The 15,661-nt window shown below is 40.8% G+C and overlaps 1 protein-coding gene across 5 annotated transcripts in view; it reads right to left on the bottom strand.

Moving 5' to 3' along the window:
- The window catches only part of slc20a2 (solute carrier family 20 member 2), a 41,245-nt gene extending 26,142 nt beyond the window's left edge, over nt 1-15,103 (bottom strand). Inside the window, exon 1 of one of the 5 annotated variants that reach the window (XM_026187362.1) lies at nt 14,746-15,103. The gene's annotated coding sequence lies outside the window, so the exon portion shown is untranslated. The other 4 variants (XM_026187356.1, XM_026187357.1, XM_026187361.1 and 1 more) reach the window with 4 other exon arrangements.
- Between the last annotated feature and the right edge of the window lie 558 nt (nt 15,104-15,661).

Here is a 15,661-nt window from a genome sequence, read left to right as displayed (position 1 = left end):
TATTTAGAGAAATTTAAGAGGTTTATTCCTAAAAACTGTAAATACAAAATTCATTTTTGAGAAACACCAATTTTTATATACTGCAGGAAAAACTAAAATAAATATTGTAATGCAAATTTGCAAAAAAAAACTGCATGTGCATCACAATAAACTATTTCCAGCAGTGCAATTTGAGTCCTAAGCATCCCAGAAACTATTCAGAAAAGTCAAACATGACTTTTAAAAACACCAGCAAAGGCTTATAAGGCCCGGAAGGCAAAAAACTACTTTTTCCACGAAGATGACGTCACTTCGGGCAGGTAATGGCGGACATACAGTAGTTCGCGCTGGTGTCTATTCCAACCTAGGAAGTGTTATGAACAGCTGATCGGATCGGCAAAGCGTGGAATATATTATGTTTTTGTTGCTGCCAGTGCTTTATATGCAATTTTTGCAAAGCTATATGTGGAAGGAAACCATGACTTAGGACAAGCTAATGGCATAACATGTAAGTACAACTCCTCCGGTTTCATATGCAAAAAAAAATATTGCGCTACCTTAAGTGGTTCCAGTTCTACAGAGATTTAAAAATAGTTACGCAAAACGGAGCGTGCCCGCTCGGACCGGTTTTAAAGGGTTAAACTAGTCTTCATTAATAGTTCTCCAGTCTTCTTGAAGGACTTTAAAAGATCCCACAGTGCTTCAAAAATGTAGAGGTTCAAGCTCTGGTGAGGCCAGTCCATGGCTAAAAGTGCACCATTGTGTGTTTTTCTATCCAGGTGTGCTTTACTGCAAAGGAAGGGTGTTTGGGATCATTGTCATGCTGGAAAATAAAGCTGCTGTCAATCAGATGCTTTTCACATGCTATTGCATGTTGGATCGAAATCTGACGGTACTTTCATGTGTACATAACATAAATTTTGACAAGATCTCCAACAACATTGTTTGAGAATGTTGTTGGAGCCGCATTGGAAAGACCTGTCACCACTGATTTTCAGTCTTGTTCTTGCATAATTTGGGATACCTCAACCTTTTCTCTCCCTTCTTTAGGGATGCCTTCTTGATAGCGACCCTTCCACCAAGACCATTTTCTGAAGAGGCTTCAGTGAACACCAGATGGAGCAACTGAAGAGTCAGATACACCTGCCAGGTCCTGTGTCAAGTCTTTGCTATCTTTTGCATTTTTCATAGATTCGTCTAAAGAAATTGGAACAAATTTTGTGTTTTTGTGACTGACTGGTAGTAACAGAGTACCTAAAGATACAATTTGCGTTCTTTGCCAAGTTGTCTGCTATGTATGGACACAACAAAAGCCTGGACAACTATTACTCAGTGTGGTAGTACTGAGACTCTCAGACCAATTACCCCAAAAGTATCGAATACATTTCCTGGACTATCAGAGGAGAAAGAAACAAAATTTTCATCACAGTCTCTAATAAGGCCCCTGTTACCGTTGGATTTGCATCTGTGCTATGAAAGCTTTTGCCGCTTAATTACCTCTGGCTAACCCTCAGACAGCAATTATCTTCGAAACAGTTTTAAAATGACATTCTAATGCACCTAACAAATATCCAAGCCTTTATCAATGCTAAACCGAGCTCTGGTGCAAGAGCAAACAATTGAGCCCCCCTGTGGCTTTCAATGTTGTGTAAGGCTTAGGTTTAAATACTCTTAAGGTCAGCTCTCTCTGGTTTCAGTGGAGACTATGCATGGGTTTGACACCCTTACTGAGAAATGGCAAACCAAGTAAAGCGACTCATCCCTATTTAAGCGTCTGTATGACTGTTTTAAATAACAGCCAGACACACTGCACAGAACCTAACACTGCTCGCCCTTGTTGAGGTTTCTAAGGCATCCAAATAAGGAAATTAACTTAGATCAATAAAATCAGTGTATTTAAAGGAAATACTGACTGAATGCATAAAAAAAACTAGAAAACGTCACAATAACTTCAATAATTATACTTTCTATACTTGAAGTTCATAAATTTGGGACTTTAAAGCCAAGGACACACACAATAACCCATGTACCCAATGCACAAAAACCACCAAGGCTAAAATAGCAGCTCACAAAGGATGGAGTGCTCAGAATAATGCTTTTAGGCAAGCAGAAACTATTAGTCACCTCTGAGAATAACCCATGCACACAAGTGGGATCTTAGTAGACCAATCAAACAGTGCCACAAAGAAGGAAAAAAAAGAGCCAACAATTTATTACTAACAATAAGAGGGCCAGTTATTCAGGCAAGCCCTCATATCATGTGACTGACACAATTAGGCTTGGTACCTACCAACTATTTGGGGCCTTTTTTGAGGCTGCAGTCTGGCTTTTTTCACTTTCTGCCATCTGTGTCCATGTTCCTCAGTGTAGGAGTCATCTTACCCCTGACCCTTTCTCCGGTTTCCCCTCCTTGCTCCCTCCCTTCCGTACTTAGTTTTGTCCGAACAGCTCCAGTTCTTTTCCACGAATCAGCATAGGTACCCAAAAGCAAAAAAACAAATCCCCTTCAGCCCTGTCCTTGCTTCCTTCTTCACTCCTGTGCCGACCCCCTGCCACCCTCTCCTCTTTTTAGATGTGGAAGCAGAACAATTTTGATCTGGCTCTGTACTCACATAGCACTGCCAGGACCTCCAGCCTACCTACTTTTTTCTTGACCGCTGAGACTGGTAATCTACTGCTGGCATGTTCTGTGGTATTAAACTGTGTTACTGGGACAAAGTGGGTGCCGGTATAAGTGAGTGCTGGAAATGTAGGGCAAAAATGGCGAAAGAGTCCAGTGAAAAATGAGACATACCAACATGATTAAATTATGTTTTGGTCCATGTTTACACCAGTGGGAATAAAGCATGTTGTCGCCTCAGTATTTTGTCTACACTAAAGCTGCCAAGTGACCCATGAAACTTCAAATGGTCTCCAAAGTGGAGATCTAAAACCTCTGGGATTGTTATGTAATGCGAAAAGACAAATATGAGGCCTTTTAAGCAAATGCTGACATAGGATTTCGTGGTCCTGAGTGCCACAGGATCCAGAACAATATTCACTATAAAGCTCTTTGCTTGGGAGGGGAGAATGATTTTTCCCTCCAATTTTGTTTACCGTTTATGTTTGAATTTCTCTTACTTTCTCTGTATCCTAATAAAAAGTATGAGAACATATGTGTAGAACACAAGAACAACAAAATGATTCACCTAACATGCTCCTATTTGTGATGTTTTTGGTAGTGCTAGCTGTTCGGGAACGTTCTATGTGGTGCTAGTGTCCCGCCAGTGGAACAGTGTGTGGTAGAAAGGTTAAAGGAGGACACTATTGGATACATAAACAGTACGTGTATGTGCAGATACTTTAAGCTGTGGGTACTTTTTTTTTTAGCAAAAGGATTATGAAAGCGCTTTGTTTTGTTTCACGTTAAATCTATAGTATTTGTAGTATAACACACTTCAGTGACCTTGGATGGCTGCAGCCACCGCATGTGAGGTTAAACGTAAGTATAAGACAAAGCCAGAGAGAGAGAGACAGAGCAAAAAGAGAATGAAAGAGAATGGCTCCTCCTAAGCTGCATCTAGTGGCCGTGCCCTCTTGCTCTTAATCCTGGCTTCCAGCACATGACACAGCTAACACTATTACAGAAGTGCTTTGATTAGGCCTGCTGCTGCGCGCACGTAGTGACAGACGTAGCGGTGGCAGGGGTACGTGGGGTCCTGTACTTTGGCACCACTTTACAGGAATGCCAGGCCTCTGCATAGATGCATGTACAGCCACACAGTGTAATTAACTACATGTCGACCCAAGCGTACACGGCTTACACACAATCGAAGAAAAGGCACGAGGCCTGACAGATTACATCTGCAAGTCAGTGAATTGGTGTATTACCCCATTGCTGTTATTCTGAAAACTGAGAGTAATGCTCAACAATGTGTAGTTAGCATTAGCCATGGGTAATGTCTTTGTCCTAAGAATGAGTTGCAGTAATGGTACTTAGACTGTTTACAACAGGGAGGGGATTTTCACATGACAACTTCAGCAGCAGGCTTTAATCGCATCAAGGGGTTTAAAAAAAAAAAAAAAACAACTGTATTTTTATAAACTAAGAGGAAAAAAGCTAACTGAGGACGTAACTTAAGTTTGCAGACAGGAAAACAAATGCTAAATTAGAGAAAAAAGGTCAGTCCATCATCAGTCGTGAATTTGCAGTCAGATTTATCAAAATCAGCTTTCTTTATTTATGTCTGAATTTTTCGTTTTCTGTTTTTAAAATACATAAATTAAGTGTATCCTCACTAAAACCATGGCGATATATTAGTGACTGCACTGAATCTCAATTGTCTTAGTTAAGGGGAGCTGAGGACACAGCAGCTCCAGACTCAGACGTTTCTGAACTACAAATACTCTGTTTATCTCCTGGAATGATTGATGACAACAGAGACGGAACAGTCCACAGGCAGGCCGCTGCCAGTGAACAAATGCGTGCATAAACAAAATCACAATCACGAATCCAGGACTGTCAACAGAGCACTGCATGGCAGGAGATGTTGGTCTACGTTGCTACGTCTGTGAAAGAACAAATGGCTTAATCTGAAAATTACACAGTAAACACAGTATGGCCAGTGTTATCACATATTCAAGCTGCACCGCACATTCATGGCACATGGCGTCCACACACAGACACAATGCACTTTTCAACTTTAAGGAGGTGTGTTCAATTTTGCATTTGTGGGGCAAGCTAAGGTCACACCCAGGTGCTCAATACAAGTGTCCTAGCGTTCGGACTAAATGAAGAACCTGCAATCAAAACTGATAACAATTCTCTACACAAATGTGCAAATTATTTATCTGTCCTGATATGCGCAGCCTTGTCAGAATATTTCACACAATATTTTGATACAGCTGCCGTGCACACTCCAGGAAGTGATATTTTTGGGGGCAGCATCCTTGGAGGCTGTGTGTGACATGCGCTACTTTCTCTGTGTGTGAATGCTGTTACAGCATGCCTGGTGCTGAAGGAAAGCCGTTGTGACAAGTGGTCTGCTGGTGTTTCGGTGATGGAGGGTAGGATGGGGAGGAGGGCAGCTCTGCCTGGGTCACCTCTAATCTTGTTGGTATAACTCATTTCTTCAAGACTTTTCCATCCATGGCTCCAGATCAGAACATCATCTTGCCCAACCAGTAGGGGGTGCAATGAAGCTGAAATCCCCAACCCCCCCCCCCCCCCCCCCCCCCCATCCCCCCTCTACTCTCAGTTTTCTTGAGTAGGAGAATTTTAAATACTTTGAGTAAGTTTTTCAACTACTAGCTTCAATGGCAACTTACCATGCTTCTGAATCAGGGATTTCAGTTAAACAAAAGTCCTCTTGACTATACACTTGACTGAACAAATATAATTAGGTTATAAAATTGTCCAAGTAAGAACGCCAAAGTGCTGATAAGTCCCATTTCCCATTAACTGTTTAAGCAAACATCTCCCAAAAGCCAGCAGGACTCAAAAAGAGGGCTTTAACGGAGCTGATCTCACAGCCATGCTTTGATGTGTTTGCAAGTTTAACTCTGACATTCAGACATTTGTATCAGTGGTCTATTCCTTAAAAAGTTGCCTACCAGCTTTTAGGAAAAAAAATATAACCCTGTCTTTTATCAAAATCAAATATTCTTAAGCTCAAAATGTACTTTAAAACTCCTGAACTTAAGCTCAATAAGACACGATTCTATTGCGCAAGATGTGAAAACTCTGTTTTACAGGTTTTACAGATTATACACGGCCCTAGACACCTAGTAAACATTTTCTAATATCATATACAGTATTCTGAAAGATGCCGTGTTTATGTGTAAAGATTATGTAGACAGGTTTGTTGACTACAGTTCAGACTGGAGCTGGGTAAGCCTTCTAAGTATTAGTAGGCTGCTGGCCATAACGGTTACTTGCTGTATACCGAGGGCAGGGCTGGAATGTGATAAACATTATGAAGATGTCATCACCTGTTCAGTATAGGGAACCCTCCGAGTTGTTCAATCACATTTAATCCTAACCTCCTGTAGTTTACTGCAGCGGTCCCCAACCCCCGGGCCTCGGACCAGTACCGGTCCTTGAGTCGTTTGGTACCGGGCCGCGAGAGTTGAGGCTCGGGTGTGAAATGTATGGTTTTCACGGTTTTTATCGGTTTTCAGCGTTATTTTGTTATCGTTTATTGTTAACTCGGTTTCTTCTTTTTTCTTTTTTTCGGTACCGGTACTAGTTTTATTTTGTTGTATTTATCCGCGACACCTTAAAGGCCGGTCCGTGAAAATATTGTCGGGCATAAACCGGTCCGTGGCGCAAAAAAGGTTGGAGACCGCTGGTTTACTGGACTGATATCAGGTTTACTTCACAATAGGAGTGTATTCTGTGCCCACACTCTGTTCCAAAATTATCTCTTGTTTCTGTCACACATCTAAAGAAGACCCAATTATACAACTAACCATTATTAAAAATAACAGACTTGTATTAGACCAACAATCATATCCTCCACTCCGTTTGAATACTCTGATTAATTCGTCCGTAAAGTGTACAAAATGCCACCTAACATTGTAATAGGTAGTCTCAGCTTGTGAGAGCTTAATGGTATGATTCAGTGAAATTATATGTGATCACAACAGTACTCCCTCGGTACTATTTTAGACTTAAAAATTATGCATATGGCAGTAAATTGGTGCTTACCGTGGAACAAATCATTGAGTAAAATGACTGGATAAAAATATGATTAAAATTTGGGATTTGTTGATAATTTTTGTCAATACTAGAGTTGCAACATGCAGCTTGAGATTCCAGTTAACTCACACAAATTCTCATTGTTTTCTATACTGTACCAGTTCTTGGCATGAGCAAACACAGGAAATTTTGCATTTACCATCACGTGAATTAAATGCAAAACATAAACGGGAATCACAAGATGACAGCAAATCTTAATGGTACAATGTGCAAAATATCATTAATAGATGTCAGTTGACTGATCGGAATCAACTGAGTTCTATTTTCTAACATCTTACAATTCAAGTGCATAATTAGAATAAACAACTCTGGCCACCATTCATCTCAGTGTGACCGTCAGTCTGCTGTTTACCTCAGCTGTAAATATGCTAGGCGTACAGGTCTATTTATGCTGGAGGAGGCTGCAAAACCTTATGAAAGGAGCCCAATACGAGTCAATGAAGTTTACTTCTGTCCGATGACAATGATACCAAGGTGAACTGTGGAAGTTATCCTGAACTTTTGTGTCCATAAGAGCTGCCTTTTTTTGCCCCTTTAAGCTACTGTTAGCTATTGTTAGCTACTGTTAGCTATTGTTAGCTACTGTTAGCTACTGTTAGCTGGCATTAGTGAAACTTTCTTTGAAGTTGATTCAACATCGTTTGATTTCATCTTCATTGGGAATCTAATCAAACTGTTTATCAGAGGGAAAGTGTGATTGTTAGGACACTTGACCCTAACCTTAGCTGGCATGATGTTAGTTTATAACCAGCTGTTTGTGTTTAGCTGGCTGTCAGCTATCGAGAGAGAGGAGGGTCACATCTTATCTGCTGACAATAAGTAATTACAAAAATATCGGGAATAAATAAGCATGTTTATGTATGTTTTCATGTATTAGAGCCTTGGCTTCAGTTCAGGAAATGAGGCTAGAGGTGAGAAAGAATAGAATGAAGTGGACATGAGGTAAAAGAGAGAGCAGTGGAGGAGGAGAATGACATAATGAGAAACACAAATCTTTTGTACAAATGTTACAGTCATATATAGTTTGAAAGATTGATTTTTGAGATTTAAATTTATAGTAACTCATAAGGTACTACTTATGTGGCCGGTCTCTAGCCACGTACATAAAGCCTCATTTGGCGCTTTACCATGGCTACTGTATTCAAGATAGCAACATGGTGGCTTCCAAACCAATGCCCCATGTATTGTTAATGGATTAGGTCTAAGCTTATGAGAATCCAGCTATTAAATGTAAATATTGAATCTAATATTGCTGTCTGTGAAAGACAGCAATGTTAGCACAGAAAGAAAGAAATGATGAAGCATCTATTAAGACATCACATTCAATACCACAACCTATCCAAGTGGCACTGAAGTTGAGAAATGACACTGAACAACAAACAGACTTAGATTCTGAAAGGTTTTTTAAGTAAGCAGCAGAACTGATCAATCATCTTATATCTTTACATCTTCCCAACAAGAACGTTAGATGTGTGTCAACCAACAATTCATGTGTTTATTTCCAGCGTGCCCAGTGACATGTGCAAACACTGTCTGACAAATTACAACTTTGTGGCAACAGTCTCAACCTGTTCCGACCACATACCTTTACTTCAGTCTTCTACTGAAGACATTCAATTGGCCATCAAGTCATGTCCTACCTAGCTTATCCCCATCCCACAAAGTGGCCTCTGGATAGATACCACTGGACTATGACGACTGCCCCCACCTTCTAACCTCACGGCTTCCTGAGGTGTCACGTATCCACCACTTGCTCTTGCACTTGCTGGAGGCAACAGGGAGAAGGAATGATTTGGCTAGAAATAGCCGTGTCACATGAGCGTATGCAGTAACCAGTCTGCCAGCTGCTCAACCTTACATGGAGCCCTGCCTCATTCGTACAGTCAAATACAAATAAGTGGCAACATTATAGACACAACAGCAATAACCAGGACATGTACACGTTTCTCATTCATATCTGAGACCTCTTACACATTTCGCCACACAGCAGAGTAAAATGGAGAAAACTGCGATACGCTACCATAAGAGGTGACCTGTTTAAATCAAATACAATCTGCAATAAAATATAAATTATTTAAAATAAAATTGTGCAACCAACATAAATCTGCCAATTCTCAATAATTTTACCCAATTTGTCACAGACACATTACCCCAAAATAACAAAAATAGATTTCCCTAAGCGCTGTGCCAACAAACATTTTCCAAAATTTCAAACTGGCCTCCGGGCTTAGTGGCGAAATGATTTCACATTAATGTCAAGCAAGCCCCACTGTGCTCCTGAGAAACATACATGAGCGAAAAGAAGAGAAAAATGCATACTTTCCATAAATAGAACCGCAAGGCCTCACAGTTTAGCAGTAAGCCTGTCATGCTATGCCATCAGCATAGTTAACACAAGGCCAACATCCGAACAAGAGAAGCTCTGTGTGACGCCGCTTTGATACAGACCCTGCCGCTTACAGAAGGCCACCAGAAAGACTACAAAACCGCTCTTATGGGCAGAGTGGAGTGCACAAACAGGGCCAAAAAAGCACACAACAGGACTGAGAAAATGATACAGCTATCGTAAAATACCAGAGTGTAATATATGGCTAATTGTTTTGTTGTTTGATGGAATGGCTTACATTTCTCATGGGAAGAATCTAAAGGTTCAGGAGGCAATAACTTCTTGTAAGCACCAGCCTTAACAATTTAAACAAGAGATTCCAGCTTTAAAGAAACCAAAACAGGAAAACTAACAGGAAACCTACGGCTGGCAGCACGATTAAAGAAGTGAGTCAGTAAATGCTGATATTTGTGAAGAAGACCGAGGAAACCTTCAAAAATACCACAATCGTCGTGTTACGAGTTCTCGGAAAAAAAATTTCAGCATTAAGAGCTATTAAGGTTAACTTATGGTTTCTAAGAATGAAGGTCTACATGACAGCAGTAAAGGCGGATAGATGAGCATTATGGCTCTAAACTTGGCAGGAGACAGAAGTTCCCTGAAACCAGCTGCATACATATACATGTGTACTAGCCACAAATATTTAAACGTATAATTGCAGCCTCAAGTATTTTGCGTCCTGATAGTTAAAATCTGGTTAAGTACTGAGGTAAAACCGAACTGATGGTTGTAAAATAGTCCAAGAGCTGAAATGGTTTGGGTTATTATCCCAAGCTTTAATGGCCCCCTGACCCTAAGGCACAGCTTAAATTAAACAATTAAAAAAAGGCAAATTTGAAGTTTGCTCGATCTGTTTTTGTCTTCTTTCTCTATCACTGATAGCTAGCAGATTCCCCTAAGTGTGTTTTGCTCTGTGTCCTCTTAAAACACTTGCATGCAAACCTTTCCGTCATCTTCTGTCCTATGCATGTTGTGACCTTAGCTAACAAAATAAGAAGACACGTGATTGATGATATGCTTAACCAGGTTTTCAGCAATAACATGGATTAAGCAATACTGGCATAAGCAGGCATGTAGCACACGCATACACACACACACACACACACACAGCATGAAGATTCTCGCTCTTTCAGTGGTATCATGTGATGTTGCCATGGCGAAGGAGGGTTCAGACATAACAGGGTGATTGTGCTCGGAGGGCGAGGTGGGCTGATCAGAAAGACAGACTGTTCTCTGACTGTGAAGCTGCCAGCCCCGGTGCCAACTGCCCTTCTTCCCACAGCGACGCAGACACACCCACTGGCAGAAGGGCCGGACTGCACGGTGGGCAGCCATAACTGAAAGGAGGCGAGCACCTTTTCCTATCATTGTCTTTTATTCCAGGTCATGTTGACAGACAAGGTCAAACTAATTTAGTCTTTTTATGTAAGAAAATCCAAATTAAATCTGAGATAATTCAGAATTCTGATAGCTGTGTGTAACTGCCATCAATGTATACAATATTAACACGGTACAGCTTTATTTTATTCTAGTAATAAGAAATTATAATTCCCAAAAATTGGGGTTAGATTATTTGTTTAAGAATTTTAATTTAAAGTTGTTTCCTTTGTCTTCTTTGACATCATCATAAAATAATAAAAACTGCTTGGTTTCAGGCTGCTATTAACAATGTGCCACTGGAGGCCCTGCAAAATTCTGATTCACTATCCTCTGCAATACATATGAGCAAAAACATTTCTTGGGAAAATAACCTGTAGATTAATTAATAATTCAAAAAAAATATTTTTGCTTTAGTTGTACTCCAGCTGTAATATTGCTAATCATAGGGTGAGGTTCTTGGAAACACTCCTTATGACATTTTGTCAACCAGAGGACACTGACGAGTCTTAAAATGTCCCAGTTAAGACATTTATTGTTATTTAGTAGATGTTTTTCCACAAAGTAATTGTTAATGACATGTAAAATATGAGGATTTTGCTATTCTGAACACTTAAAAGTAACTGTTGGAGCTGAAACAAGCTGTCAGCACAACAGTGACAACTCTGCAGCAATTTGTATATTAACCAAGATCATTGTGCATCTGAAAAGCAGTCACTATTTCAACAAGATAAGACTTCACCTAAAATTTTTTAAAAACCCCACTTGATTCAAATTTAGTGCTTATCCCCTTCAACAATGCCTCCTTGTGCAGCCCTGCATAACTACCAGAGCTGCCACGACACTTAAATCATTCCCTGTAGGGTCACTGTTGACCTCAAATATGTACATAAAACAAAATCTCAAATGTTGTGTCACTCTGACCCAAATTTAATATAAAATGTCATCATTAGTGACAAGAATTGGGTCACCAGTTGGTGGCCAAACATTAGTAGAAGGATACTCAAAGTATCCAAGGTAAAAGAACACACAAGTCTTTTTCTACTGCGAATGTATCCACCAGGGTTGGACTGTCAGTACCGATTAACCTGTGACGCACTGAGGCATCGGACAGAGAACATTCAGTCCAAACAGCCTTAACTTTATCACATACCATTAGGCTTTTTTTGGCACAATTCCTCTGCTTTGGCTTCCTTTGACGGCACCTAGCTTCCCCAATGAAATGAAATGATTAGAAATGTTGTTTTGACACAGTTTACTCACATCCTGTGAATATCCCTGCAAGTGGGCAGAGTGGGACTTCAAGTGAGCGATCCTAACAAAACAGGAGCAATCTGAACGTGCATTTCTACGACATGGAAGGAACCTTGAAGGGAAAACCAGCCAAATTTAAATCAGGTTTGGTTTTTACTTTAAAAAACAAAACAAAAAACAATCTAACAAAAAAATCTCAGAGTTTTATCACACCTTCAATCAAAACACATGAAGGTCTCCTCCATGAAGAGAGACTATAATATGAAGTGCTGTAGCCTGCCTGCTGACAGAAAATATTTTTGTGTAATCGCGAGAGGCCTCAGGGGAAAATAACATTGAACCGGAACTAAAAGCAAAGTCGCAGAGGGCAAAAAGTTCTTAGAAACGACAAACTGTACTTTAAAAGTACAGCCACGAAAACCAGTCTGCTCACTCAGTGTACTGTTGAACATGAAAACATTACGCAATGTACACATACCTCTTCCATGCATAAAAACTCGGCTCACCCCCCGCCCTCCTCCACTGATGGCTAATTTCCACACAAAAGTTCTACTAAACAAGGTTTAGCTGCAAAGCTTAAATATGAGGTGCTCGGTGTCTGTCATGGAGCATTTGGTTAACCATTAGAAGAGAGACTATTGAGCATGTGGTCTAGGCTGTGGTTGCACCCTGTCGCCACGGAACTGGCAATTTAGTGTGAATCATTTTGGTTTGATTGTTTTTTTTCTCTCAAAAAAGATTACACTCACAAAAGGCAGGTCAAAGTACAGTCAACCATAAACACAGTGGACCGTAATGTTTCCGTGAACGCACCTTAACTCGATTAGATAGTGGTGGAACTCTTTAATAAAAGCTTTGTCAAAAGAAGTCCAACCACACTAACATGTTTTCTTCTCTCCAAAGCTGTCAAGTAAATAAGTACAACAAAAAAAAGAAGCTGACACTCAAACACAGAAGTTGAACTGAAATGTTCCCTGTGTCAGTAAATCAGACTGCTTTAAAGCAGCAGATTACCCACAGCCGAAGGTGTAAGGACTTTACGTTTTAAAATCCCTGCATAACTGCGTGAAAGCCAGTGAGTCCAGCTTAGGTAGACTGGCTACTGTTCATGTTATTAAAAAAGTTAATCCAAGACACAAAAATGGCCGGATGGTGTAAAGAGAAGCAAACAAATTCTACTACCATTTCATTATTACCACATGGGTGCAAACGCCCTGAACAGCAAGTACCAAGCCAAACCGTTACCTAACACCCTTCCCTGCTCTGTACCATATTTGTTAGCATTCTCCACCCTGTAGTTAAGAAAAACATATAAATAAATAAATAAATAAATAAATAACTTTAGCTCACTCCAGGGACATTTAGGTTGGTTGTGCTTTTGTTTACAAACAGGATAAAAGTGTAGAAAGACAGGGAAGTCATTAATCTTCGTATCTTATCATTCTGCACTTCCATATCTGTCTTAATGCCGATAAAGCTAGAATAGACACAGCAATCAGAGCATTTTATTCTCCCAGGTTATAACCCCTGCTGTGCGAAGCACTGCTCTAATATTTTATTACCAAAACCATATAGGAGAAAAAGCAGAGAATGGAAAACACGTAAGGTAGTGACAGACCCTGATATTTTTGCCCCTTTCTCACCACTGCTTATCATAGCACGCAGACTAATGATTAACTAGAAAACTGCATCATGGGTCCATAAGTAATATGTGACTTCCACTTCCTATGCAAGCAGTAGTAACAGATATCATTAACGTAGTGAAATATTGTTAAAGAAGACAAGAGGACAACTGGATTTGCCTAGAATATGACAATCAGCACTTTTTATTAACTATGAAAATAGCTAAGTGCATACACTTTGGTGCCCAACTTAAGGTACTTGAAATTTACTTGTATTTGTTTTCACATACACTTAAAATAGTTCACGTAAAAAAATAAAAAATAAATAAAAAACGAGCCTAGCCAAAATATATTACCAGGGACTTTTTATTTGGCACTCCTACCTCTGAGTATTTGCATAATGTTTGCTTACTATCTTACTTTCACTTGCGTGACATTTCAGTAATTTTGTGATGGCGTATTTTTACACTGTGATATTTTTGTTCTGAGTAAGCAGTCTGTAGCGTTTTGCCCAGTTCATTCTGTTGTTCTTCCCACAGCCCTGTGATATTTCTCTTTGGAAAATAGTCATCATGGTGACAATGAGGCTTGCCTTGAGCTACAGAGCTTGCCATCACAGATTCATTTCTGCTCGTGAATAACAGGATCTGCTTTATTTGCTTGTGCTGCCCGACTCACTCGCCTGAAGTTCCACTCAATAATCGTTCTGTCAACAAACCGGAGAAGCGACCCGATGCACTTTTGAGAGGTGCAGGACAGACTACTACTACTCTCAACTGATTAATATTATAGGTCAAAGGGGGCGGTAGTGCGCATGCCCAGTGGAGACCACCGTTGTCCTCAGCGTTTGGTCTGCTCACGAAAAGCCCTGAGAGAAATGCGCGCGTGTGATTAACAACTAAATGATTTATTAGGCACTGAAAGCAGCTCTCAAATTCAAGCCATGGCCGGCTACGGTGGTTCAGAGCGGACAGTGAATAAGAGCTGGTGACTCTCAGATGTGGAGTCACACACACGTGTAGCTTCATTCACTGGTTTTGTCGCGTGCGATCAGCAGCAACAACAGGAACGAGCGCACAGAAATAAAACAAAAATGTTGCCACTCACGGTAAAATGTGACGTTCACGGCGCTGTCCGCCAACGTAACAGGAGTACAATTCGGAATCACCGTAGCGTGCCCGTGAGCTGCTGCAGCCCATTTTAATGTACACACATGCCTCTTTGCCGCTATATTGCTACTTACCAGGCCTCTTCTTCCTTAAACGCAGCCCGCGGGGACGCAGACCACAACAAACGCGCAGGGAAAGTGGCGAAACGAGACACGAGTCCCGTGGAAGAGGAAAAGGCACATGTGCAGCGGTTTTTTTTAATGGGCAAAATGTACTTACCAACGAAATAGGACACCGCAAGAGGAGGGGGGAACGCGCCGCTCCTCTTCGCCTCCACGCCTCTGTCTCTGTCTGAATTTTTCCCACAGCGATCTTCGTGGGTTGCGTCGAAAATTTTCAGATTCCTGCACTCGCTGTCGTCCCCCACTGGACTGGTTGCCTTCCAGTCGGTCGACTCATGCGACTGTGTTGCCCTGAATGTCGCCTGCCGCTCTCATCCGGGCGTTTAGGGATTGAGCCGTCGACTCAGTACCGCTCAGGATGACAGCTTTTAGATGAAGGAGGGGGAATAACGTGAGACAGGGAAGGAAAGGGAGAGAGAGAGAGTGGTGGTCAGTCTAGTGGTGGTACCATATGAGGGGTGAGAGGGGGAATTACAACAATACGATTAATATGCGCATAATTTGCATCTCTAAATGTGGTTTAATTTTTTTATTCAGAAGATATCCGAGTGATCATCCAATCGCATTCATTTTTTATTTTATTTTTTTAATTAACATTTTCAACGAGTGTATGAACTTTGCTTTAAATCAGTGTTTGCTCATTGCCCTCTTGAGATAAATGCCAGGAGGCCCATCGAATAATACCCGTTCAATGCATTTTTCCTGGTAAGGATGACACAACCAACAACCGGTCACGCTGAACTGAGTGTACCCTCAGATCGAGTTAAGAGCAAACACACTGTCCTGTTCAATCCCTGGATTCGTTTTTATGGTCGGGACTGAACGGATGAGTGCGAGCTCCTCGGTAGAAAATCGATTAATTGGCCACAGCGTTCATTGACCTCACTCTTATCCTGTGCCTTAGAGGTGAAATGCGGGCTGTTTGGTTTCAGGGGTGGATGGTAATGTTTAATCCGTCCACATATTGTCATTTATAATGACTGTAGCCACGTGCGCAAGGCATAAATGTGTTA

Source organism: Astatotilapia calliptera, chromosome 12 (genome assembly GCF_900246225.1).
Source record: "Astatotilapia calliptera chromosome 12, fAstCal1.2, whole genome shotgun sequence".
NCBI classification, from domain to species: Eukaryota; Metazoa; Chordata; class Actinopteri; order Cichliformes; family Cichlidae; genus Astatotilapia; species Astatotilapia calliptera.
This window is presented reverse-complemented; position numbering and strand designations above follow the sequence as displayed.